The sequence below is a fragment of the Phocoena phocoena genome, chromosome 18 (genome assembly GCF_963924675.1).
Source record: "Phocoena phocoena chromosome 18, mPhoPho1.1, whole genome shotgun sequence".
NCBI classification, from domain to species: domain Eukaryota; kingdom Metazoa; phylum Chordata; class Mammalia; order Artiodactyla; family Phocoenidae; genus Phocoena; species Phocoena phocoena.
This window is the reverse complement of record NC_089236.1, coordinates 56,849,143-56,876,120: the sequence shown is the minus strand read 5'-3', so window position 1 is coordinate 56,876,120 and position 26,978 is coordinate 56,849,143. Positions and strand designations below refer to the sequence as shown.

The window sequence follows — 26,978 nt, the reverse complement described above, 5'->3', positions numbered from 1 at the left end:
TGTATCCTGCTACTTTACCAAATTCATTGATTAGCTCTAGTAGTTTTCTGGTAGCATCTTTAGGATTCTCTATGTATAGTATCATGCCATCTGCAAACAGTGACCGTTTTACTTCTTTTTGGATTTGGATTCCTTTTATTTTTTTCTTCTCTGACAGCTGTGGCTAAAACTTCCAAAACTATGTTGAATAACAGTGGTGAGAGTGGGCAACCTTGTTTGCTCCTGATCTTAGTGGAAATGGTTTCAGTTTTTTACCTTTGAGAACGATGTTGGCTGTGGGTTTAATCCATTTTGATTGTTGTGTATGGCCTAAGAAAGGGATGCAGTTTCGTTCATTTGCATGTGGTTGTCCAGTTTTATCGGCATCATTTATTGAAAAGACTATCCTTCCCCATGGTATACTCTTAGCTCCTGTGTCATAAATTAATTGCCTATGTATGTGTGCATTTATTTTGGGGTTCATTCTTTTTAAGTAACATTGTCACTGTCCTCTAGATCTCTTCTTACCCCACCTAGATGGGGAAGGTGTAGGGATGTTGATTGTTAATTTTATGTATCAACTTGACTGGAGTAAGGGATATCCAGACAGCAGATAAAAAATTATTGCTAGAGTGTCTGTGAGGGTGTTTCTGGATGGGATTAGCATTTGGACAGATAGAATGAAGAAGCCTGCCCTCACCAGTGCAGGTGTGCCTCAGCCAATTCTCTGAGGGCCTTAACAGAACAAAAAGGCAAAAGAAGGGAAAATTTGCTCTCTGCTTGAGCTGGGACATCCATTTTCTGCTGCCCTCAGACTTCAGTGCTCCTGGGCCTTTGAACACAGGACAGGAGTTACATTATTGGTTTTGCTGGTTCTCAAGCCTTTGAGATTTGACTGGATTTATACTATCAGTTTTCCTGGCCATCCAGCTTCCAGATAGCATAACATAGCCTCCATAACTGTGAAACCTCATAATAAATCTCCTTCTATAGATCCATATTTATTTTATTGGTTCTGCTTCTCTGGACAACCCTAATACAGGTGCTTTCTTTTTACTGTCAACCAAATGAGAGGACTTTCAGGGGATCATTGGAAAACTTATGTGAGCCCTGCAATTTTAGTGGGTATTGCCATGAAATTCTACCGGCAAGAGGCTGACTTAAGTGACCTATGAAAGCTTAGAAGGTAAGACTGGAAATGTACCCTCACCTCTGTCTGGGCAAAATGAGGTATCCATAAAAGAATATAACTGAAGTTTCCTTAGACCGTATTAAAACATCAGACAAGAGAGCATTTGTAACCCTAGCAGAAGGTGGACCACTGGATGTCCAGAGTTGAATGGGAAATCATTAGCTCCCAGCTGGATGAGAGGTACTGCCCCTATCAAATTAGAGTTGGGAGATCTTAAAGAGAAACATTTGAGAAAACCACACAAGTGTTCTAAGGGATTAAGAAAAACTGAAATGCAATTCAGAAGGAATCATCACATATGTCCTTGCACAAAGACATTTGCTACACTTACATCTCTGTTCCCCTTCTTGTTCTATATCTGTATAGAACAGAAGCAGCCTCATGAAGGGAGGGGAGAAATACATAAAGTTAGAGAAAACAGACTGAAACCCTCTATCCAAGCCCAGTTTCTTTCCTCCTACGTCACTCTCCAGTGCAGTCTTTGCAGTCTGAACCTCAAGGAAAACTTTTGATTGGTTATGACAATGGAGTAGTTATTGTAATTGCTTAAATGAGCATGTGATTGGAGCTCAAATGCCTGGAAGTGGAGATTATGTAACTCCAACTGGTGGCAAGAAAAAACTGGTTCAGAGAGTAACTTTAGAACAAAATTATATTATGTATCAACTTGAGAGTCCCTTTAACAAATGTGTTATACTAGGCCATGGTGCTGTAAATTTTCTTTTTTTCTTACATGTTTTTATTTTGCTTTATTTGCTTTTTAGTTTGTTTGTCTTCTGGCTCCTGCACAGAATAAGGAAGCTGAACTAAAGTGACATAAGAATATCACTTATATGTGGGATCTAAAAAAAGAAAATGATACAAATGAACTTATTTACAAAACAGAAACAGACTCACAGACTTCGAAAACAAACTTATGTTTACTAAAGGTGAAAGGCTGGGGGGGGCAGGATAAATTAAGAGTTTGAGATTAACATACACACACTACATATATAAAATAGATAATCAACAAGAATCTATTGTATAGCACAGGGAACTCTATATTCTGTAATAAACTATATGGGAAAAGAATCTGAAAAAGAATGGATATATGTATATATATAACTGAATCACTTTGTTGTACATCTGAAACGAGCACAACATTGTAAGTCAACTATACTCCAATATAAAATAAAAATTATATTAAATTAAAAAGAGAGATAAGGAAGAAAAGTAAGTCAGCATGCAGTACATTTTGCCTCTCTGGGTGCAACCTTAAAATGGAAACTTTCAAATGTGGTAAAGTCTATCCTTTACATACTTTAAGAAGACCCTAGAGATTATTTGGAGAAACCGCTGCTGGTGGAGCTCGGAAAAAACGCAGACAAATACTTCTTGAGTTTTCCTTCTCATTTTTATAACTGCCTTTTATTGAAGTAAATATTACTATGAATTACAACACAATTAAATGCATCCATTTTAAGAATACACATCAATGAATTTTAACACACATATATAAACTCAAGTAACTATCACCACAATCAAGATACAGAATACAGCCATCTATTACTGTTGGTGGTTCTCTCTCCATCCATGGCACAATGAGCTTTGTGTCCCTATAAATGAGATTTGCCTCTTTAAGTGTTCCATATAAATGGAAAGATACAGTAAATACTCTTTTGTATTTGTGTTTTGTCACTTAGAACAATGATTTTGAGAATCTTTCTTGTAATTTCATGCATCAATAGATCATTCTTTGTATTGGTATTATTACATTATATGGATAGATCGAAAGTTTATCATTCACCTGTTGATATTTTCATTGCTTATAATTTTCAGCTATTATGAGAAAAATGACAATAAAATGTTTGTACAGATATTTGTCAGCATATATACTTTCATTTATCTTAGGTAAATATTCAAGACTCCAGTTACTAGGCTTATGGTCAGTATATGTTTAATTGTATAAGGAATTGCCAAAATACTTTTCAAAGTGGTCACACTGTTTTAGACTTCCACCAGCAATGTATGAGTTTAATTTATATGCTTACCAACACTTGGTTTTCTGCCTTTTTAAATTTCTCTATTCTAGCAGTGTGTGGTGGTATCTATTGATAATTGTGATTTTAATTTGCATTTCCCTAATGACTAATTATGGTAGGCAGCATTCCAGTGCTTACTTGCCATTAGCACATGTTCTTTGATGTACAGATTCTTTGCCCATTTTTGATTGGGTAGTTTGCCTTCTTATTATAGTTATGAGTCCTTATATATTTCAGATCCAAGTCATTTATCAGATATCAGTATTACAAATATTCTCTTCCAGTCTGCGCTTTCCATTTCATTTTTAATGGCATTTATGAAAATCAGAAATTTTTAGTTATTTGAAGTCCAATTTATCATTTTTTTTTCCAATTGCCCATGTGTTTTGCCTGTCTCAGGATCACAAAGATTTTCTTCTATCTTTCAATCCAGAAGTATCATAGATTTAGCTTTCACGTTTCAGGTTCCATAAATCATTTAAATTTAATTTTCATTCATATTGTGAGGTAGCCAAGTTTTTTTTTCTCCCATGTGGATATCAAGTTGCTTCATCAGCAAGACTGAAAAAACTAGCCACTCCTCCCACTGAATTACCACGGCAAAAGGGTTGAATATCACTGATACATGATGAGTCCATCTGTGGACTCTAATTTATCCTACTGATCTACATGTATATCCTCAAACCATATCACAGCATCTTAACTACTGTAGATTTATGTTTTAATCACATAGTGTACATCCTCCAAATGTGTTCTTCGTTTTCCAAATTGTTTTAGCTATTCCAAGTCCTTTGCAACTGCATATTTATTTTAGAATCAGATTGTATAATTCTACAAAATAAAAGCCTGATGGGGTTTTAACTAGAATTATGTTGAATTCATTCAGCAATGTGGTGTGAATTAACATCTTAATAGTATCAAATCAGCCAACTCATGAATAACATCTTTCCATATATTAATTTAGGACTTTTAAATGTCTCAAAGCCATGTTTTGCAGTTACCAGTGCAGAGGTCATGCACATATTTTGTTAAAACTTATCCCTAAATATTTCATACTTTGGGGTGATAATTTGAATGGTATATTTTATTTTGATTCCATTTCCCAATTGTTTCCAACTGTTATTTTCTAGTATATAGTAATACAAATAATTTATAAATGACTACTCTAATCTCAGTTATTATTTTTATTATTTTTTGTATATTATTCAGGATTTTCTTCATATACAATAATGCCACATGCAAGCAAAGAGATGTTTACTTCTTAGTTTTTTGTTCGGTGTATGTTTTACATCTTTGATTGCCTTGTTGGTCTAGGGAGAATCTCTAATACCATGTTAAATAAAAAAGGTGAGAGTGCATCCTTGCCTTATATACAGTTTTTTCCATTTTCCCTCCCTCTCTCCTCCCTTCGTTTCCCCCACCTCCTTTCTTTTTTTCTTTCATCCTCCCTTTATGTATGTATTCTCCCTTCTTTTCTCTAACCCTCTCCCCCTTTCTCTCTTTCTCTTCCTCTCTTTTTTTTGTGATATTCATTGTTGGATTGAGAAAGATTCCTTTATTGCTCACTGTTTGAGCATTTTCATCATGAATAAGATAAATTTATTTAAATGCTTCCCTGGTAATCTGTTTAGTAGTGAATTACGTTGAGAGTTTTGAATGCTGAAACAGTGATCCATTATTGGAATAAATCCCACATGATCATGATGTCTTAAAATATACTTTAATATGTTTCATTTAAATTATCTTTTATATATGCACATGCATTTGGATTCCCTTTGTTAATGTGTGGGTACGTATATATATGTACATATTTTTTTTTTTTCATTTTTGAGTCTAGGTTCACATGGCATAGAGTGGTATATAGTTCTGTTTTTTCCACAATGCTCTTATCTGATTTGGTTATCAGGATAATGCTGACCTTATAAAATAAGTGGTAATGCCTTCTTCTCTCTTTTATTTCTAGAAGAGTTTGTGTAGGATTGATATTATTTTTCCCTAATTTTTGAAAGGGCTTATCAGAGAAGCCATTTGAGTCAGGAGTTTTCTTGTTGGGGAGGGTTTCAAATATAAATTTATTTTCCTTAGTACATATAGTCTACTGAGATATCTTATTTTTTTAAGTAAGTTTTAGCATATTTCAAAGAAACTGTATTTCATCTCTGAGTTGAATGTATGGCATAAAATTGTTCATTTTCTTCTCCTAAAATATCTGTGGATCCCTAATAATGTATCCATCTTTATTCTTGACACTGGATATTTGCATATTAACTTTTATTGCATAATCAATCTAGGTAGATGTTCATCAATTTTATAGAATTTTTAATAAAACAGATTTATGATTCATTGATTTCATCTTTTGCTTATTTTCTACTTTACTGCTTGCTCTTTTTATCTTATTATATCCTTCTCCTACATGTTTTGGATTTAATTTGCAGTCTTTACTAGCATCTTTGGATAGAAACTTAGATCATACATTTTAGACCTTACTATTTTCCAATATAAGCCTTTAAAACTATACATTTCCCTCCAAGCATTGTTTTAGCTCTATCTTCCAAATTTTGGTAAGATATATTTTTAATTTTTAAAATTTCCCATTTTAATAATTTTTTACATCTGAGGGATATTTAACAGTGTATTTTTAAAATCCAATTCTACTGTGGTCAAAGAACATGATTTATAGGATTTCATCCCTCAAATCTATTCAGACATATTTGAATGTTTCAAATGAACTTGAGAAAACTGATTTTCTACTGTTTTGGAGTGGTTACATCATTTCAATTACCTTAAAGTCTTTTATATTTTCAAAGATGTTTTGTCTTCTTATACTAACAATTACTGAGAGATTCCTGTTGAAATTCATTTCTACTTCATTTTCTGTTGGTTCTTGCTTCACATATTTTGAAGCTGTATTGATAGATGCATATACATTTACGACTTTTAAAATCTTCTTCAAGAACTGACCCTTTTGTAATTATGAAATATCCCTTTATCTCTGGTAACAGTTTTTTTTTGTTTTTTTTTCCTGGCTTTGTTGGGTCTTCATTGCTGCGCGTGGGCTTTCTCTAGTTGTGGCGAGTGGGGGCTACTCTTCATTGCAGTGCGTGGGCTTCTCATTGCAGTGGCTTCCCTTGTTGTGGAGCACAGGCTCTAGGTACGTGGGCTCAGTAGTTGCAGCATGCAGGCTCAGTAGTTGTGGCTCGTGGGCTCTAGAGCGCAGGCTCAGTAGTTGTGGCACACGGGCTTAGTTGCTCCATGGCATATGGGATGTTCCCAGACCAGGGATCGAACCCATGTCTCCTGCATTGACAGGTGGATTCTTAACCACTGCACCACCAGGGAAGCCCTCTGGTAACAGTTCTTTTCCTATAGTTTAGTTTTATTTTTGTAATACTGCCAATTGGGAATTTATCTGATAAGTGTTTGCATGAATTATTTTTCCATCCTTTTCTTTTAAGTTGTATATATATATATACACATATGTACTTAAGATGTACTTCTTGTATGCAGCATATTGTTGACAATATATGCCTTTTAATTGGTGCATTTGGACAATGTGCTTATAATTGAATTATCTATGTATTTGGGTTTAAACATGCCATCTTGGTAATTGTTTTCTATTTATCAATTTGTTCTTTGTACTTTTTGTATTTTTTCTCTGCTTTGTATTGGGTTAAATATGTTTACCGGCTAAGCCTGCTTGTGTGTGTGCATGTGGGTCTGTGTGTGTGCATGGGCAGGTGTGCATGTGTGTGTGAGTGATTGCTTAAGATTTACAATATGCATCTTTACATAGTCTGTCTTTAAATAATATTATACCTTCTAATAGTAAATATAAAACTCATGTCAAGGCACACAAGCATTTCTCCCCTTTCAACAACTGTGATATATCAATATAGATAATCAATATAGAAAAATGTTTTACAGGGGTTTAACATATTGATTATATTTTCCCAACTATTGAAAACCATAGTTTTGTCCTATATTGTATTGTTTGCTTTTTGCTACTGTTGCTGTTAGTAAAAGTTGGAACTTTTTTTCACAGTTCAAACGTAAATTTATCAGTCTTTTTAGGAACTGGTAAATGCAGCTATTCAAAAATTAATTTACATCAACTAAAAAAGAAGTCAAAATCATCAAGTAAAAGTCATTACAGAAGTCAAATATATATGTATACACACACACACACACACACACACATATTTGTCTTTTTTATTTCTCCTGATTTTTGGACCTTATATAGCATTACTTTCCCCTTAAATTTTTAGAAGGTAATGAACATGTACCATATAACATAAGTGTATTTGAGTTCTCTTCTCCAGGTCCTTACCTTTAATACTAAATGGTAAAATAATTAATAAATAAATTTGAATAATGTTGACAAGTAGTCATGAACTTTTAAAAATCTATTCATTAACTTATTTCATCAGTCACGCCTAGATAAAAACAATTTTCTCACCCTCAAGGGTTTTGACTCAATCTGCTTGTGGACATTGGTTTGTTCAACATACCAATATGCTTTAAATTTGCATGTAATATGCATCTCAGAGGACACAAATTTATTTTAGATGTATTTACTGTATTATAGATGAACATTTTTTCTAAGATATTTTTATGATAGTGCTAAGTTACTAAACATTTATTTAAACAAAAACAGTAAGATATCACAACTGAATAGAAGTGATATGCCAGTGTCGCTATTAATTTAAAATAAAAAGTAAAATTATTTATGAAATACAAAATATATCATTTGCCCAATAATGCAAATTAAAGGTTCTATATGAAACATATTATACACCAATTAAGATTATAAAAGTCTTGGTCATTTAGTGTACTTATAGAGTGATTATGTTAATAAAATGTTATAATAAATTGAACAAACATAAATTAGATAAATTAGTAGTTGATATTATTGTGAGAACACTAAATAACAGAGCTATATGAAAAACAAATATTGTAAAAATTGTATAATTAATTTTTGAATCCTTGACAATGAATACTTAGAAAATTCTAATTAGGAAAGAAAATTAACCAGGCTATGTTTTGGTAAAATTGGGTTCCCTGGTAAAGTAAAATTTATACTATATAACACTTGAACTGTGTAATCAAAAAATTAAAATATTACTTTTAAAATAAGTCCTCTGATGAATTAGTCAAACCCATAGTCTTGTAAAATTTCATCTAAATTTCAAATATGAAGTTAGCAAATTTACAGATTGTTATTTTTTACTAATCTGAAATTCAACACCTTATCTTATATACTATATAACATTTTTTACATGTATATAATTATAGGAGAAGAATATTAAGAAGAAATTAGATACTGTAAAATCCTTAAGAGGATTTTGTTTAATTCTACCTCATCTTCTAAAAGAAGTCTAATAGTTTCTTCTAACTTGATTTTGGCATTCATCAAAAGAAGTTATTTAATGCTAAAATAAGAAGATACAATTCTATTTCATGAGTGCTTTTGTGTAACAGTCAATGTATACCTCAGTGCCATCCAAAAATGACAATGCATTTTGTTTTCTACCTAGTCTTTTTTAGGGGGGCATGGAACATTGATTTTATGGAATTGGGTATTTATTTCTAACTATGTAGTAAAAAGAATTGACAATTTAAATTAATATTTCTTTGATAACTAATTTTAAAATAACCTCCTTGATACAGACATGCAATACTCTTCAAATTTTATATTTCTAAATGAACAGTTGGCTTTATTGCAATGAAATGATTAAATTTCATCATAAAATTTGGTATCTTTTGGTTCAAACTATATTTGTGTCTTGAGGATGGTAGGTATTCAACATACATTTACTACTGTTATTTATTAATCCTCTGTGACAGTATGTCGGGTCAAAGTCAAAATTATATTGCAGAATTAAGTGAAAAGACACAGTTTATATAGATGTTAAAAAAAGACTCAGTTTAATGTTTATAAATGATAAACCACTTATACTGATTATAGTTTCATGTGGTGAAAAAGAAGCCATCTGGATTAAAAACTATTTAGATCATGTAACACAACCTTTCCTCTAGTTGGCCAAAAGGGTTATATTTCTAGAGCAATGTAATGACATCTTAAAATAATGTGACTACTTATTGAGAAAATTAGCACTTTTAAATTAGATCTCAGATTTTGAAACCAGACCTTCTGAGTTCAAATTCTAGTTCTACCAGCTGCTAATTTTGTGACCACAGGTGTGTAATTTAACTTCACCATACTACAGGCTCCTCATTTGTAAAATAAAAGTAAACTAACATACAAGATTGCTGTAAAAATTAAATGCATTAATGTTAAACTACTGTGACAATACGTGAAACATATTAATTGCTAACTTGTTTTTAATTTTTTTTCAAATTAACATATATGCATAAACTCTTTTTAAATGATATACTGAACAAAATAATTATTTTTATTGATTAATCAGTGTTCTACTCATGTGAACAATACTAAATTAGACTTTTATATGAAAAATGTTTATATATTTGATATTCAAATATATAAAATTCATGAAGATATGAAAAATAATGTATTAAGTCTTTATATAAAATGATAAAATATGTATTTTCAAAGCTGAGATTCAGAATTTTGAATTTTAGATATATAGGTTTAAGTATGAAAATGTAAGGCAGAAGAAAAAGAAAGAAAAAAGAGAGAAAGAAGGAAGGGAGGGAGGGAGGGGAAGGGAAGGAAAGGGGAGGGGGAGGGGGAGGGGAGGGGGAGAGAGGAAAAAAGTAAAGGAAGGAAGAAAGAAAAAAGTAAAGGAAGGAAGGAAGAAAACTAAATGATGACTTAACAGTAAACCAGAGAAAAAACACTCCATGTATCTAATGTTTGGGGTTTAAATTATCCCTACAATAAGACTTTTGCTACAGTATTCTTTCTGATGTAATATACTCTTTCAAACTTAATTTTTAAAATAAAAGCTTTGCACAAAGATTAAATATTTATTTTAAAGTCTATATTATCTGATATTAGTATAGCCATTCCAGCTTTCTTAGGTTTCTGCTTGCAATGACATCTTTTTATATCCTTTTACTTTCAACCTAATTGTATATTTGGATTTAAAGTGTGTCTCCTATAGACAGCCTATATATGGATCCTGTTTGTTTTCTATTCAGCCTGAAAATCTGCCTTAATTAGATTGTTTAATCCATTCAGAACTTAATGATATTAACTGATATAGCTGGATTTGTCTGCCATACATTATGGCAGTTATTATTTTATATAATTGTATATCACTGACAAAAGTTTATACAGAAAATCGAGAGTAAGTACATATTTATAGAGGTTGTTGTATTAACCTGCTAATATATCATTTTGGTTCTTTTCATTTATACCTATGGATTTGACTTATCATATGATATCATTTCCTTACTCCAATATAGCTTTGCTTCTAGTTACCTCCTTTAAGTTCTTATTGTAAAATATATTACATTTCTATGTACTATGGATCCATATAATTATATACAAATTGTTGCACACGATTCTTTTTAAAAATCAGCTAAGAGAAGAAAGGAGAAACATTATGCATTTGTTTGTCTTTTGTGTTACATAATTACCTTCACTGGTGTTCACTGTTTGCTGTGGATTTGAATTTCCCTCTCTGGGTTTATTGCTTTCAGCCTGAAAAGTTTCCTTTAATATTTTTAAGGTGCCTCTGGGACTTGCTAATTTTGCTGTTGTTTACCTGTTCATTTGTTTAGTGAACTGGCTGATCTCTTTTTGTGGCACCTGTTCCCTCTGCCTTGTAAATCAGGGGTCCCCAACTCCTGGGCCGTGGACCAGTACCAGCCCATGGCCTGTTAGGAACCCAGCCACACAGCAGGAGGTAAGCGGTGGGTGAGAGAGCGAAACTGATAGCTGATTGTTATAGTTTCTATCAATGCCCTGGAGCATAAATTAATACACAGTGATCCAACTTCACTTGGGTTCCTTTGCAGAGGTAGTTTCTGAGGCTATCTTGAAAGTTTTTTTGTTTCTCCTGGTTCCAGGAGGCTGTCTTTTTACCTTGTTGTCTGTGGTAAACTAGCTGATCTAAAGCTTAGCTCATTCTCATGAAGATATTAACCTTTTCCTTGGTTGCTTACCATTAAAAGCTCTCTTGTTTTTGAAGGGGCCCTAGCCTAAATCTTGCCTACGTGCTCTTCAAAATAAAATCAGTTCTTTTGGGGAGAACTCTGGTGACCTCTGTTCTTATGGCCTAAACCTTTCACTGGGGAAAAAATCTGAGCTCTGAAGATGGGGTTGGGAACACTTGCTTGCTTCTCTTATAATGACATGCCTAGGATATAAATGGATGCTAGAAATAGCCTCTGGTCTTCTCAGCTTGACTCTCCCTGTGTAGTACCTCCAACCTGTAAGCCCAACTGAGGGTAGCTGAAGTACTTTGAGTCTTCCTCCCCTGAATGAGGTACAGTGGCAGGTTTTTGCACTGGGGCAAGGTTTTCCTGGGGTTTGCTTAAGCAACAAGAAGCTAGGGTTGTGAGAAAATGCTGGTGACACCACACTTCTGGAGAGATTCCATAGCTCTTAACTAAGATCTGGATGGAGAGACCTCCCATTTTGGTGACAGCTGCCCAGAATGGAACAGGGGTTCAGCATGGAGGCTGGGAACAGACCATGGCTCAAGTTATACAGTCTCTCTTTTTCTCTTCCTGATATTTAGTAGATTTTCTTTTTTTTTTTTTTTCAATCAAAATTATTTATTTATTTACTTACTTACTTACTTATTGCCGCCTCAAGCAGCTTGCGGGATCTTAGTTCCCTGACCAGGGACTGAACCTGTGCCCATGGCAGTGAAAGCATTCAGTCCTATCCACGGGACCACCAGGAAATTCCCTAGATTTTCTTGAATAAATATTTGTTCATTTGCTTTATATCTTTAGGATAATTCCCAGTGATTTTAATTTCTTTAATATAACTTTCCTCAGTTATATTTGTTCTACTGGGAATTGGTTTCACAGATCTCCTCCTATCACTATTCAGGAAATGGAATCTGTGTGTGTATGTATTTAATGTCAGTCATCACACAAAACTGTAACATGAAACATAAAGGCCTGTAAAGAAGTATAGATAATTATAAAGAAATTGGAGGGGGGCTTCGCTGGTGGCGCAGTGGTTGAGAGTCCGCCTGCCGATGCAGGGGACGCGGGTTCGTGCCCCAGTCTCGGAGGGTCCCGCGTGCCGCGGAGCGGCTGGGCCTGCGTGTCCGGAGCCTGTGCTCTGCGGCCTTAGAGGCCACGGCAATGAGATGCCCGCGTACCGCAAAAAAAAAAAAAAAAAAAAAAGAAAGAAATTGGAGGGGTTGGGAGTGGGCAAAATAGGTGAAAGGAGTCAACTGTATGGTAATACATGGAAACTAGACTTGGTGGTGGTGATTACTTTGTAGTGTATACAGATGCTGAATTATAATCCTGAAAACTGGAAACTTACATAGTAAAAAATAAAAACTAAAGTTAAAACTAAAACAAAACTTCTCTGTGACCTACAAGATACATCACCTGCATAAATGACAGCACAATTCTGAAAATTATTTTTGTGATTCACAATGGCAGTAAAAGGACTGATATGTTCTTTTAAGGTTTTATTCTCTCCATTTTTCCCTTTACTTATACTACAGACAGCATTTAAAATCTTGTTGCCATAGTTACTGATATTAAAGCACATACAAGAGAATCAAACCTGAAACTCTAAGAAAATATACTTGAAATAAAAGAAAAATCACTACAGTGCAACATACTTATATATAATAATTTCCCACCTGACATTGTATTATTTTTCTTCCCTTAGAAGATATAATGATTGAACTATATAGTGCCCCCAAAAGGTTGCAGGATTTAAAGAACTTTAAAATGTTTCCTTAAAAGAGTCATTTTTAGAAACCAAAAATGGCATGATATTTACAAATACATTGTGTATAAATAAGTGATAATGACATGAGAAATACATTGCATGGTAATGAAAAGTTTATCCCAGACACAAATTATAACATATCCTTTTCTCATTAACATGTTAATTTCTCATTAATATGACTATGTCTGTTGGCAATCATTTTTTATCAACTCAATGGCATACAATTGACATTTAGTTCAAGAAGAGTGAAATACAATATATAAACAGCATTTTAAAAGCTAGATTACTGTATGTGACTCCGCACAGTGTGGTAGCCCATTCCATAAGGTCATTTTGAACTGAATGAAAAGGTAATAGCTGACCTGATATGGGATTTGATGCTATTCTTAACAGTGTGATGCCTCTTATTATATTGCAACAGATGCATCATTTAAAAGGTTTTAAATCGCTTTATTTCTCTTTTTTTGTCAAAAGAGCATACAGGGTAAAAATAGCTTTTTCAAAACAACTTGAGCACTTTTTTTTTTTCAAAACCAATTCCACACCGATAAATCACAGAAAACATAAAGGCTCTGCAGTTGAAATCAGCCCGCTCAAGTTCCTTCATCTGAATTCTATACATTAAATGTGAAAAGCTTGAATTTATCGTATTTTCCATACACTGGGATTCACCAATATATTTATAGATAGAAATATATAGATTGCATACTTAGATATACAGATATAGATACATAGATATATGCATAGATATAGATATCACACACCAACACACAAACACACACACACACACACACACACACACACACACACATATATATATAAATTTAGGAGGCCAGACAGAATAACTTCTTTATCTTTGAATCTTACTCCTCTTTTGTTCCTGTTATACATAATATTTATTAGGTAGCTTATATAAGTATTAACTGATTAATTTGTCAAAGGAATTTGGAAATTTGAGCAAGTTAACATGCTTAATATTAGGATCAAAAATTAATAATTGAAGAAAAAAGAAAAGTACTTTAAATTTTCAAATTATCTGGAACATGCATTGACTTATTTTTTGACAATGCTCAATTTTAAATCTCCTATCCTGCCTGCTCTTCTAAATTCCTGTCTCATATATTCAATTATTCACTTACTATGAGCTTCTTTGTTCCCAATAGAAATACAAAGGCAGAGTCCTTAAATCAATTCATGGGACCCTGCTGATTTTCTCCTGCCCATTCCCCCCCCCCCACACATACCTGAAAAACCGTCCAAATCTCATCCAAGAGTACTCTCCACTTAGATATTTGTACCTACAATCTGAGAGTGACTTTCTGTGTGTGTGTGCCTGTCTCTCTCCCTCCTCAAAATCAATCACCGTTTGATTCCACTCCTGAAATATTGATCACATCTCTCTGTTATTCATCTACAGCGCCATGACATTAGTGACAGTCACCATTCTCTTCAGCTTAAACCTCGGCCACTATGGAAAACAATATGAAGAGTCCTCAAAAAATTAAAAATAGAGCTACCATATGATCCAGCAATTTTACTTCTAGGTATATACCCAAAGGAAATAAAAACAGGGTATTGAAGAAATATATGCATTCCCATGTTTACTGCAGTATTATTATTACTCACAATATGGGAAAACCTAAGTGTCCATCAATGGATAAATGGATAAAAAAGATGTTGTATATATACATACAGTGAAATAGTATTCATCAGAAAAAAGGACATCTTGCCATTTGTGACAGCATGGATGGAACTTGAGGACAGATACTATGCTAAGTGAGATAAGCCAGAGATAGACAAATACTGTATGATATGACTTATGTGTGAATTAAAAAAAAAAAAAAACTGAACTCTAAAAACAGAATAAAATGGTGGTTACCAGGTGGGGAAATAAGAGAGATGTTGTTTAAGGGTACAAACTTGCAACTAGTAGATACATAAGTCCTGGCGATCTAATGCACAGTATAGTGATTATAGATAACAATATTATAAAAATTAAACTTGATAAGAAACTAGGTCTTAATCATTCCCACCACAAAAAACAAATGACAATTATGTGACCTGATAGAGGTGCTATTTAACACACTACAATGGCAATCATATATAAATGTATCAAATCAACATGTTGTACAACTTAAACTTACACAATGTTATATATCAAATATATTTCAATAAAAGACAACAAAAAAATCCCTGCAGTACCCTGTTAACTCATCTGCTCTGTCCTCTTTTGCAGCCCTTCATTTGGTTCATCACTAAGTATCAGAGAAGTATTTTAAAATATGATTTGGATAAGGGAGATTTCCTGCTTAAAACTACAATGCCTTCTCTAGACTACAAAACCTTGCAGCAACTAGCTGTGACTTCATCTCTAAATTTACTTCACCCTTTTCACAGTCAGCTACTATCTTTTCCTAACAAATATGACATAGGTTTATTCACATTCTCAGAATTTCAAGTCCTCCTCTGTCAGGCATGCTTTCTCCTTCTTTTCATGGGTTAATTTCTCCTCATCTTAGCTCCTTAAATTTGCTTTCCTAGGAAGTCTTCCATAAACCTCACACTAGGTAAGTCTCCTTGTTATAGCTATAATCTAATGGCACAAATTTAAATATAAATCCTTCTTTCCAAATTTTAAAGTATATCTCTTTTATGAGATCCCCAGCTTCCTGAAGCCAAAGACTGTTAATCACTTAATTCCCAGCACCCAAGCTGACTAGCTAGTAATGAGTAAATACTCAATAGTGTTTGTGGAATAAATGAGTCAATCAACCAATCAACAGTAGATTAGTGGGGAGCACAAGTGAGATTATAAATGAAATAAAAATTTTACAAAATGGGAACATATACAGAGTTCTTCCAGGAACCTCCATTATAATTACCATTATTTAAAACTGGATCTTCACTCTGTACTATTTTTCTGAGAGCACTAATGCCGAATACTGGCAACAGAGAATACAAAGCTCTTTTGTTTGATTTCATGAGACACAGATGAACAGATATTAGAACAAACATCTTAAAGCAAGGCATATAACTACCTTTCCAACCAGAATCAGTTTCATTGCTATCTGATTCTGAGGAACCTCTGGAGGGTCTGAGATAAAGAAATATTAAGTGGTGTTGACAACTTAATTGGAATTTCAAACAGAGCAAATCAATTCAGTGAGCATTTTATTGAACACCTAGATAGGCAAAGCCCTGTGATAGTATGTGTGGAGGCACAAAGGTGAATAAAGCACACATACTGCTGATTGTCTAGGTGGCTACAGCAGGGTCCTCTGAGTCCATCAACACTTCTCATTATGGCTCTTTTTGGCTATACACTGATTCTCTCAGAACTTCCTCCATCACTGGTATACTTGACCATGTCATTTTAAGTATTCTGATGAGGGGTGATTATGGAATAATAGAAGGACTACAGCATGGACGCAGAGTCTTTTTAGATCTAGGGTTCACATAGGCAATGTTTGCGATTTCTGAATTGAATTTTCTCAATGTGTAAAGTGAAGAATTAATATTACTTATCTTTAAGATTACACATTGACATATCCAAAGCTTTTCTGATGTTGATAGTGAGTATTAAGCCACATAAGACCTCTAACTATTTAATCCTTTGACAATATTGTTCCTAAAATTGTGACAGCTGAGGGAAGGAAAGCAGAGTACTTTGCAGTGGGCTCTTCTAATCCAGATCCTATGGGTTTGCAACAAACTTGAAATGGTGTGGACACTGGAACTGTGTGAAGATCAGATATGGCCTCATAAATAACAGTAAAGGAGACTGTATTTTTATTTTGGGAGACATAACCCTCATCTTCTTACTTTTCATATTTCATTTCTTTAGGCTCCTAAGCCAGACATGTTTCAAAAACTTTGTCATCCTGAATAACGTATTTCCAGTTCCCTGTTATATATACTTTCTAGTGGATGCCTTTTGATGCAACTGATTTCAATTAGGTAACAGAAACAAGATCTTATCTTTTTTATTCTCAGAAATTTTACCACCTTACCTCCAAATTTATGGAATTACCTATACAGTATATATTTCATCCTTCTAGGTTTCTCTCTAGTTTCTATATTTTACTTTATAATATTTGTTCTATTTTTCTCAGAGGTAGTTAACCCAGCGTTACTCCTCTGCTCTTTAAAATAATAATAATGCTAATTATGGAAATACTGCTTAATTATTAAGAGAATAGAATTATAGAATCATTCCAGTATAACACCATGTTCTTTGCATGCATAAACTTGTTAAATATTCACAACGAAGTTTTGCATTAAGTACAAATTCCTGTTTTACAAAGGAAGAAAATCAGATTCAGAAAAATTAGGCTACTTGTCTAAGTTCTAGTAGAGAACTTAGAGCTAGTAAGTGGTAATGGGTTAAAGCCAAGAATATCTAATTCCAGAGACTGAGGTCTGAATTATTATGTCATAAATACATTATCACTGTTGCTTGGAGAAATTGTTCTTTTGATTTATAGTGAGAATAGTCTTCTTAGATGATGTACTCAGTTACATATGTGAAGTTACAGTAATGTAATTTCAACCAAAATGCAATTAAAGTGATTTGGTAGCCTACGAAATGATTTTCTTAAGAAAGCAACCAGCTTAAGTGATGAGGGCAAACCACAGGACAATTCAAATTAAGAGGCCTCATTGGAACATTTTCCCACCTTCATTCCAATGTTCTTCTGAGTTCATACAATGCATTCTCTCAGGTATAATACTTTTTTGACTGCTCACTACTCCTTGGAGACACTTGGACTCTCTGAGAAGTCACCTCTGTCAGAATCTCTCCTTTCAGTATCCCTTTTTTTTTTTTTTTTTTTTTTTTTTTGCGGTACGCAGGCCTCCCACTGCTGCGGCCTCTCCCATTGTGGAGCACAGGCTCCGGACACGCAGGCTCAGCGGCCACGGCTCGCGGGCCCAGCCGCTCCACGACATGTGGGATCTTCCTGGACCAGGGCACGAACCTGTGTCCCCTGCATCGGCAGGCAGACTCTCAACCACTGCACCACCAGGGAAGCCCCTATCCCCATTTTTAAAACTTGTTCTCAGCTTACAACCACATTAGACGATAAAATGATGACTCAAACACGTGTGTTAACGGCAGGCACCAGTTCGCTGAAGTTTGTTAATTTTTAACAAAATATGCTTTCTTTAAAGTAAGAAATTATAATTTAAGGCAATGTTCCATAGTGTGTGGTCAGTAAATGTTTAATAACTGATTAGTTTATGACAGAAATTCAAAGATTGGCAGTTGAAAATACAGATACATTTTTGGCCAAGCCCTACCTCTATCCCCATCTCCCATCATGCATTCACACGATACAGTCAACTGCATTTTTGGTTTGCCTTTCTGTTCATGGTGTCTCTCATACTTCATCAAACCTGCAAGTAGAGACACTGCAAAGTAGAGACACTGACAACATTTATTTTTTCTTCCTTGATTACTTTTAAGGGTGTTGCATAGTGAACAGCTTTGGAAGATAGAGATGATGAGGGCAGAACTGTTTGCTATTCAGCTTAATAAAGATAAGCTCTCCCTCCGGGTAATAGATTGGATAGGTTTGCTTGCAGTTCATTATAAAAGACTGAGGTTTTATAATCTTGGGGTTTCCATCTGCGACACAAGCCTACTGCTGCACCCAGCTCTACCCACCAGCATTATGTGCTCGGGAAGTGGATTGGGGACGGGGAGAGAAACTGATATAATTATGAAGTTCATGCTTCTTGCTATATCTGAGAAACAAAGTCCTTTTTCTCTGTTATGGGTGTCTCATGTTTTCTGTCAGCACACATAAAACCATGGCAGGCTTATTTGCTAGTCTGCAAATCAGGTAAATCTCAGGCCCTGTACCATACTTGACACCATCCAGTTTAGAAATCAACCACAATTATCACAAAATAAATCTAGGAAGATGGATACACCTGCAGCTTCCACCTGTGTGTTTCCTCTACTTTAGCTTTCTGAATATGTAAAACTCCAACCAGCATGAAAAGTTGGCTATTTTCTTCCTGATTGTTACATTTTAAAAGGAATTTAATTAGCAATGGTGGAAAATTAATGGCAATTGATAATTCATAAATTTAAAGACAACATTGCCAAATTTAAACTTAGAAGTTGATATTGTACAATTTGTGTATTTCTTTTCATATTTTGAATGCAAACATTTTTCAAATAAATTAGTATAATCTATATTAATGATTTTAAAATGATCTTCTATATTTGTCAGGGTAGGTACCTTGGTGATATGTAAAGGTATAGTAGACAAAATGTAAATCTAAGCAGAGTAGAGGTGACAAATTAATATCCACCTATATATCATTCACCCTATTTCCATTAAAATACAAGATAATTTGGTGGTAAAAATATTTTGCTCTTACTCACATTCCAAAAGCCCTTAAAATTTCTTCTCACTGGATTTATACAAAAAGATACTGAAGGGAAGCATAAAGATCTATCTCCATGGCTCTTTTTGACTGTGCAATGTATCATAAAGGTAGATGGAGAACGTGGCAGAACCTCACTCTACTCCAGACTTCGGCATAATGGTGCAGGAAAGCTAATCCAGTGAGTGAGTTATTGATTTTTTTTCCCTCTGCCAAGCAATAGCATTTGCAAACATCAGTGGAGTACTGAGATCTCAGGATTTCTCTTAGCAGTGGTGGCCACATGATGTTCAACTCATGAAGTAAGCTGATACACACAGTTACCTGGAGAGACTGTCATATACTAGAATACAGTTTGACCTGTGGCCAGTTGCCTGAAGCACATGGTCAGATATTGACTCATCCTCAATGTTAACGTACGTTAAACGTTCTTACTATGTACTCTCTTGTTTTAACTCCCTTCTTGTTGTTTTTTCATTTACGTGGCTCTCCACCCTCTTGCATTCATGTGTCTTACTAATGCACCTGGAATGCTTATTCTTCTAGCTCACCAGGTTCAATTACAGTGAAATAGCAGTGTAGTGAACCAGTGTGATTATCTATAGAATATTTTTCTGAATGTCAAAGACATGAAATTAATAGCAAAGTTGGGACTAAAATTCACACATTTCTGTCCTTACAAGTCAATGTGTTTAATAGAGTAGAGTGTTTCTTAACATAATCCTAATATTAAGAAGGCTATAATGTGCAATACTATATTTAATCATTTGTTTGTTCATTCTTTCATGAATTTACTGAAAAGAAATAGAATTATGCCTGAGGATAAAGAAATAAATGATATAGAAAATTGTGACAGTTTCAAAGAGCTTATGTCTAAAATAAACAAAAAATTGATACATTAGAGTTAAAAAAGGACATTTTTATCAGATCCTTTAAATCCAAATTAAAGGTCTTTTACCTGAAAGAAATGAGAGGTTTTTTTTAAGTGTTAGGAAACAAATTGTGAGCAGATGTTTATTTTTAAAATATAATTATCACTGCCATACCAAAAATGGATATTCCTCATGCAGCTTGTATAGCAATTCATTTTCAAATTGACAATATTTTAAACTCAGGTATAAACAGGAGTTATAAAAAGGACTCCAGAAGCATTTAAAAGTAGAATAAAATAAACTTAATATGTTTTTCAAGATCATATGAGAGGGTGGGAGAGGTCTAAGAATGACTTCTAAATCTGAAACACTATAATGGGAAACTAGTTTGATTAAGGTATCATTTCATGAACTAAGGTTTAAAATAGAAAATAAATTTTGTGATAAAAAAGATGAGTTCAATTTTGTTTAGACTGGTATTGTGGCTCCTAAGAGGTATCAAATGTAGACATAAAATGAGAATTTTGAAATATGGGTGTGAATCTCAACAGACATCAGAGTCATGTAACTTGAATTTTAGTTTATAAATAAACTGATGAGAAATTAACCCTTGGGAATAGATAAATTAGCCCATGCCTATATATTAGTTGTTGATTGCTACAATAACAAATTATCCCAAAGCTTAGTGGCTTACAACATTTATTATTTCACAATGTCTGTAAGTTAGGAATCTGAAGTGGTATAGTCGATGCATTTGGCTCTAGGTCTCTCACAAATGTACATTCACTACCAGTCTCCACTGGGAAGGATTCACTTCCTAACTCACTCACATGGTTGTTGGCAGCCTTCAGTCACTCACAGGCTGTTAAACTGAGACCTCAGTTCTTCATGAGGTTTGGCTATAACTGTCTCTCAGTTTCTTGACTCATTTTCGTCTACATACACTACCTTACAACATGGCTTGCTTCATCAGAGTGATCAAACAAGAGAGCAAGACATAATACCAGCAAGAGAAAATGAGTGTGGGCAAGTTGAACGTCACAGTTAAGCTCATACCAGAAATGATAACCCATTAATTTCCATACTCTATTCATTAGAACAAAATCACTAAGCCCAGCTCACAAATAATGGACTAAGCTTAAAGAAGAACATGAGTTGGAAGAGGTGGGGTCATTGGAAGTGATGTCAAAAGCTACCAGCCACAGCCCCAAGGAGTGAGAAGTAGTAAGAGGAGTAGACTCATGGCGAACTTGAGAAACATCTTTAATGTTATAATTTTAAAATTAGCTGATACAGAGCTAAAAAAAATATTTGAGGAACACCTCAGGCATTGTTTAACTTCATATTCTATTTAAACTATCCACATATATGGAAATTGTTAACATTTCTAACTATAACCTAAATTGAAGATTCCACGTCTTCTATTCACGCCTTATTTAAGTGCTCAATGTTCAATAGAGGTCTTGGTTTATTAACCAATTATAAACAATGCTACAATTTATATCCATTCAATTGATGTCCAAGATGCAAAATACCACTCTACAATTAATAATAAAAACATATCATATTCTGATGATTACTATAAATACACTCCTCTCTTATATCTCCTCTAGTTCAATGGTTTGAATATAATTTGATATTTTAACTATATTTGATATTTTAATTATTAATATATAGAATTGTAATTGCTATATTATGAAAGTTCTCTGTATTTCGCTATGTTTCATTTCCAATCTGAACATCTACAGCTAATACTCATGAGTCAAATTCAATGAAATATAAATCACAAGGAATTTCCGAACGATCAGAACTATGGTTAAGAAGTCTACGATGGAGCCATAGGCTAAGAACACAGACTGAACTGAAAAACTGACACTTAACCACAAGAAGCATGTCTAATTACATAAGATTATCTGTGTGATTCACTCAGTTTTATGGTGCATTCCTTGATTATGACTTTCTGAAGGCAACAGCATTTTGCTATAATATAATCATAGCAAAAACTGCCCAGCATAACATTAATAAATATATTCTTAAGTATATTTTTAAAAATTCAGTTTACAGTTTAACAGCTTACTGACTTCTCAGTATTATTATGATCATATTTTGAAATGATCTCTTAAATTTCTTTACAGATAGTTCACTGTTACAGTATTTGAAACACAAAGCATTTTTCTTTGTTGATTGCTTTTCCTGAAACTTTACTGAATTCATTCGTTAGTTCTAGCAGTTTGTGTGTGTGTGTTTGTGTGTGTGTGTGTGTGTGTGTGTAGTCTTCAGGGTTTTCTATATATAAGATCATGCTATATGCAAACAGACAAAATTCTACTTTTCCTTTCCAATTTGCACGCCTTTTTTTTCTTACTCTACCTAGGACATCCAGTACTATGTTGATTAGAAGCTGTAGAGTGTGCATCCATGAATTGCTCCAGATCTTAGAGGAAAAGATTTCAAATTTTCAAAGATATTTCACGGCTGAATATTCTGTTAGCTGTGGACCTGTTATACATGCCTCAATTATGTTGAGATAAATTCCTTCTACACCTAATTTATTGAGAGTTTTTATCATGAATTGATACTGAATTTTGTCAAATGCTTTTTCTGCATCTATTGAGATGACGTGTAATTTTTATCCTTCAGTCTGTTAATGTGGTTATCATATTGAATCTATAGGTTCAATGCTATAGCCATCAAAATCCCAATGACATTTTTTATAGAAATAGAAAAACAATTCTAAAATTCATACAGAGCCACAAAAGACCTCAAACAGCCAAAGAAATCTTGAGAAAGAAGAACAAAGCTAGAGGCATCACATTTCCTGATTTCAAAATATATTCCAGTGCTACAGTAATTTTAAAAGTATGGTACTGGCATAAAGACAGACATGGAGGCCAACAGAATAGAATACAGACCCCAGAAATAAAACCATATACACAGTCAACTGATCCTCAAAACGGGTGCCAGGAATACACAATGGGAAAAGGGCAGTCTTTCAACAAATAGTGTTGGGAAAACTGGGTACAGACATGCAAAAAAAAAAAAAATTGGAACCTTATTTTACACCACACACAAAAATCAGTTCAATTTGCATTACAGACTTGCATGTAAGATCTGAAACTGTAAAACTCCTAGAAGGAAACAGGGGAAAAGCTTTTGGACACTGGTCTTGGCAATAATTTCTTGGATATGACACCAACAGCACAGGCAATAAAAGCAAAAATTAATAAGTGGGACTGCATCAACTAAAAAGCTTCTGCAGCATCAAGGAAACAATCAACAGAATGAAAAAGCAACCTATGGAATGGAAGATAGTATTTGCTAACCATATTATCTCATAAGCGATTTATATCAAAAAAATGTATAAAACTTAGACAACTCAATAGCAAACAAAACAACAACAACAGATAAACTGATTGAAAAATGGGTAAAGGACCTGAACAGATACTTCACCAAAGAAGACACACAAATGGCCAATACACAAATGGTATATGAAAAGGTATTCAACATCAGTAATCATCAGGGAAATGCAAATTAAAACCAAAATGAACTATCACCTCACACCTATCAGGATGGCTATTATCAAAAAGACAAAAGATAAGAAGTATTGACAAGGATACGGAGAAACTGGAACTCTTGGAGGGAATGTAAATTGGTGCAGTTGCTATGGTGCATAGAGGTCCCTCAAAAAAAAAAAAAAAGAATCACCATTCGATCCACAAATCACATTTCTGACTACATATCCAAAATAATTGAAATTAGGATTTGAAGAGATATCTGCACTCCATGTTCACTGGAGCATTAGTCACAAGAGCCAAATTTAGGAAACAACCTAAATGTCCACTGATGGATGAACGGATAAAGCACACGTGGCATGTATGTATAATGGAGTGTTATTCATCCTTAAAAGAGAAGGAAACCCTGCCATTTGAGACAACATGGATGAACTTGGCATGAAATGTCAAGTGAAATAAGCCAGTAATAGAAGGAAGCACAAATGCTGCATGATTCCATGTATATGAGGAATCTAAAGTAACCAAACTCATAGAAGCATAGAGTAGAATGCTGGTTGCCAGGGGCTGGGGTAGGGAGAACAAGGAGTTGCTGTTAAATGGGTATAAAGTTTCAATTATGTAAATGAATGATTCTGGAGATCTACTGTACAATGTAGTGCCTACAGTTAATGGTAATCTATTGTGGGCCTGAGAAATTTGTCAGTAGGGTAGATCTCACAGTAGGTATTCTTAATACACACACACACACATACACACACAGGGCAAGAGGAAACAGTTGGAGGTGTTGGATATGCTTATTACCTTGATTGTAATGATTGTCACAAGGGTGTATGCATGTGTCCAAACTCATCAAATTGCATGCATTAAATATGTACATTTTTTGGTATATCAATTAGACCTCAATAAAAAAATTCTTTTTACAGTAATGATCCCTTACCAAAATTTTGGTGGTACACAGGAAAATTTATAAACCTAAAATAATACTGTATAATATATTTTCTGTATAATATAGTTCTAAAGATTCCAAATACAAATAATTTAAAGACAATCATCATTAACACTTGGTACCTAAATATAAAGTTTTTGATTATCATCTTAATAAATGTTTTACAAAATCCACTGTATATTAGGTAAAATAATAAACATAAAAATTACTCTATATTTTAGGAGGTGGAGCTTTTTCAAGGCTATGTTCAAATGCATACTTTTCAAATATAAACATACCTTAAAGGGCATAAAACATAAAATGATTAGTTCCATATTGATTGTAGATGAAAAACTAGTTTTTAGGAAATTGCTGTTAAAGATTTGTTCCCATACTTTTCCAATAATTTTTATATTTCCTGTATAAAATGAGGTTGATCAAATAAGATATAACAACATAAACAAAAACCATGTGGCAAGATGCTTTTAGGAAACAAACTAAATGTAATAAATATAATAGAAATTTATGCTAAAAATAGAACCGATAAATCAACACAGCAGCACAAAGCAAATATAAAATATACAGGCACCGTATGAGATCCCTTTTATATAATTAACTGAAAATACACTGTGCACCGCAGCGAAGAGTAGCACCCACTCACCACAACTAGAGAAAGCCCACGCACAGCAATGAAGACCCCATGCAGCCAAAAAAAATTAAATGAAATAAATGAATTAAAGAATTAAACAAATACATTCAATAACTATATTTGTGATTAGTCAAATTCATAGAAGTTTTGAGAAGGGTAGAAAATTAGGCTAATAGGCACACTCTGAATGAAACAACTATGGAAACAGCAAATTTATTCTAAAGTTTACTTCATTTTAGTAATTCTACAGTAGTCAAAACAATTCAAGTATAAGGGAATTTATATGTTGGTTATTGCTGTAAAATGTGTTTCTTTAGAATAATTAACCTAAGATGTGTAAACTGTGTTTCTTTAGAATAATTAACCTAAGATGTGGTATTATTTCACTAATATTTCAGGCACCTCAAACTCATAATGTCCACTATTCCAATCACTACTTGCAATCCACACCTCTTACCCTGTTTCTTCTCCTCTTTATAGCATCATTTTGCAAACAAGAAATTTAAGTTTTATTCTTGATCTGGCTCTCTTCCTTACCTCCAAATCAAATTAATTTAAAAGTATGTAATTCTATTTCCTGAACATTGTTATATGTGCAATTTCCACCTTACCATACCTCCCTGAGCGTCAACTCCCATCATCTGTCATGCAGATTACTGTCACATCTCCTCAGTCTTTTCCCTTCCAATCCCTTCTGCCCAAATTAATACCGATGATTACTTCAGCCTTGCCTCTTGCCTGTTGCCTCCATCCTTAGCTTTACATTCAGTACTCCAGTTACTCATTATTGTTCAGTTGATTCAAAGTACATTTTCTAGAATGCCTGGCTATGGGCTCAAGTTTTTTGTCTGCCTGAAATTCACTCCACCCTTTTCTCCACCTCAGGTTAATTTATACTCATATTCCAAATTTTAAATTATATATATTGATTCATCTGTTCAACAAACTTGTTTTGAGGGCCAACCATGTATCAAGATTTATCGCAGAAACTAAGAATAAATACATCAACAAATAATACAGATAGAGTTCATGCTCTATTGGGTCTCACACAAAAGCATACAAAGGAGTAAGTGACATCATGTGTAATGAAGAAAAATAAATTAGGGTAAGGTGAGTAAAGAATCATGAAGAGATAAGGGTGGCCGGCAAAAGCACTCTGATGAGATGAATATCTCAGCAGAGGCCTGCATGAACTAAAGGAGTGAATTATGCAATTATTGTGGGGAAGCAGTTTCCAAGGTGATAGAACAACCAGAGTAAGGATGCCCTTAGGTAAAAGTAGGTTGTAGGGATCTAGGAAAAGCAGAGATCAATGTGTTATATCCTGACATCTTTGGTCCGTTTTATATATGGCTGTCCACCGAGCTTTCAGAGCATACTATTTCCCCAGCCTACAAACGGATACACTTTATGTAATCACCTGCTTGCTGTTTTTTCAACTCTCACGCAAGCATTCAAAAGACAGAGTCCTTGCCTGATGTTTTCACTTGGTACACGGTGCCCATGACAAAAAGGCTCAATATATATTTTATCAAAAATGAAAGTATAAGGAGACATTCATACATAAACACATACA

At 33.9% G+C, this 26,978-nt stretch overlaps 1 pseudogene; it reads right to left on the bottom strand.

Moving 5' to 3' along the window:
• The window catches only part of LOC136137556 (protein enabled homolog), a 106,095-nt pseudogene that overhangs the window by 78,956 nt on the left and 161 nt on the right, over positions 1–26,978 (bottom strand).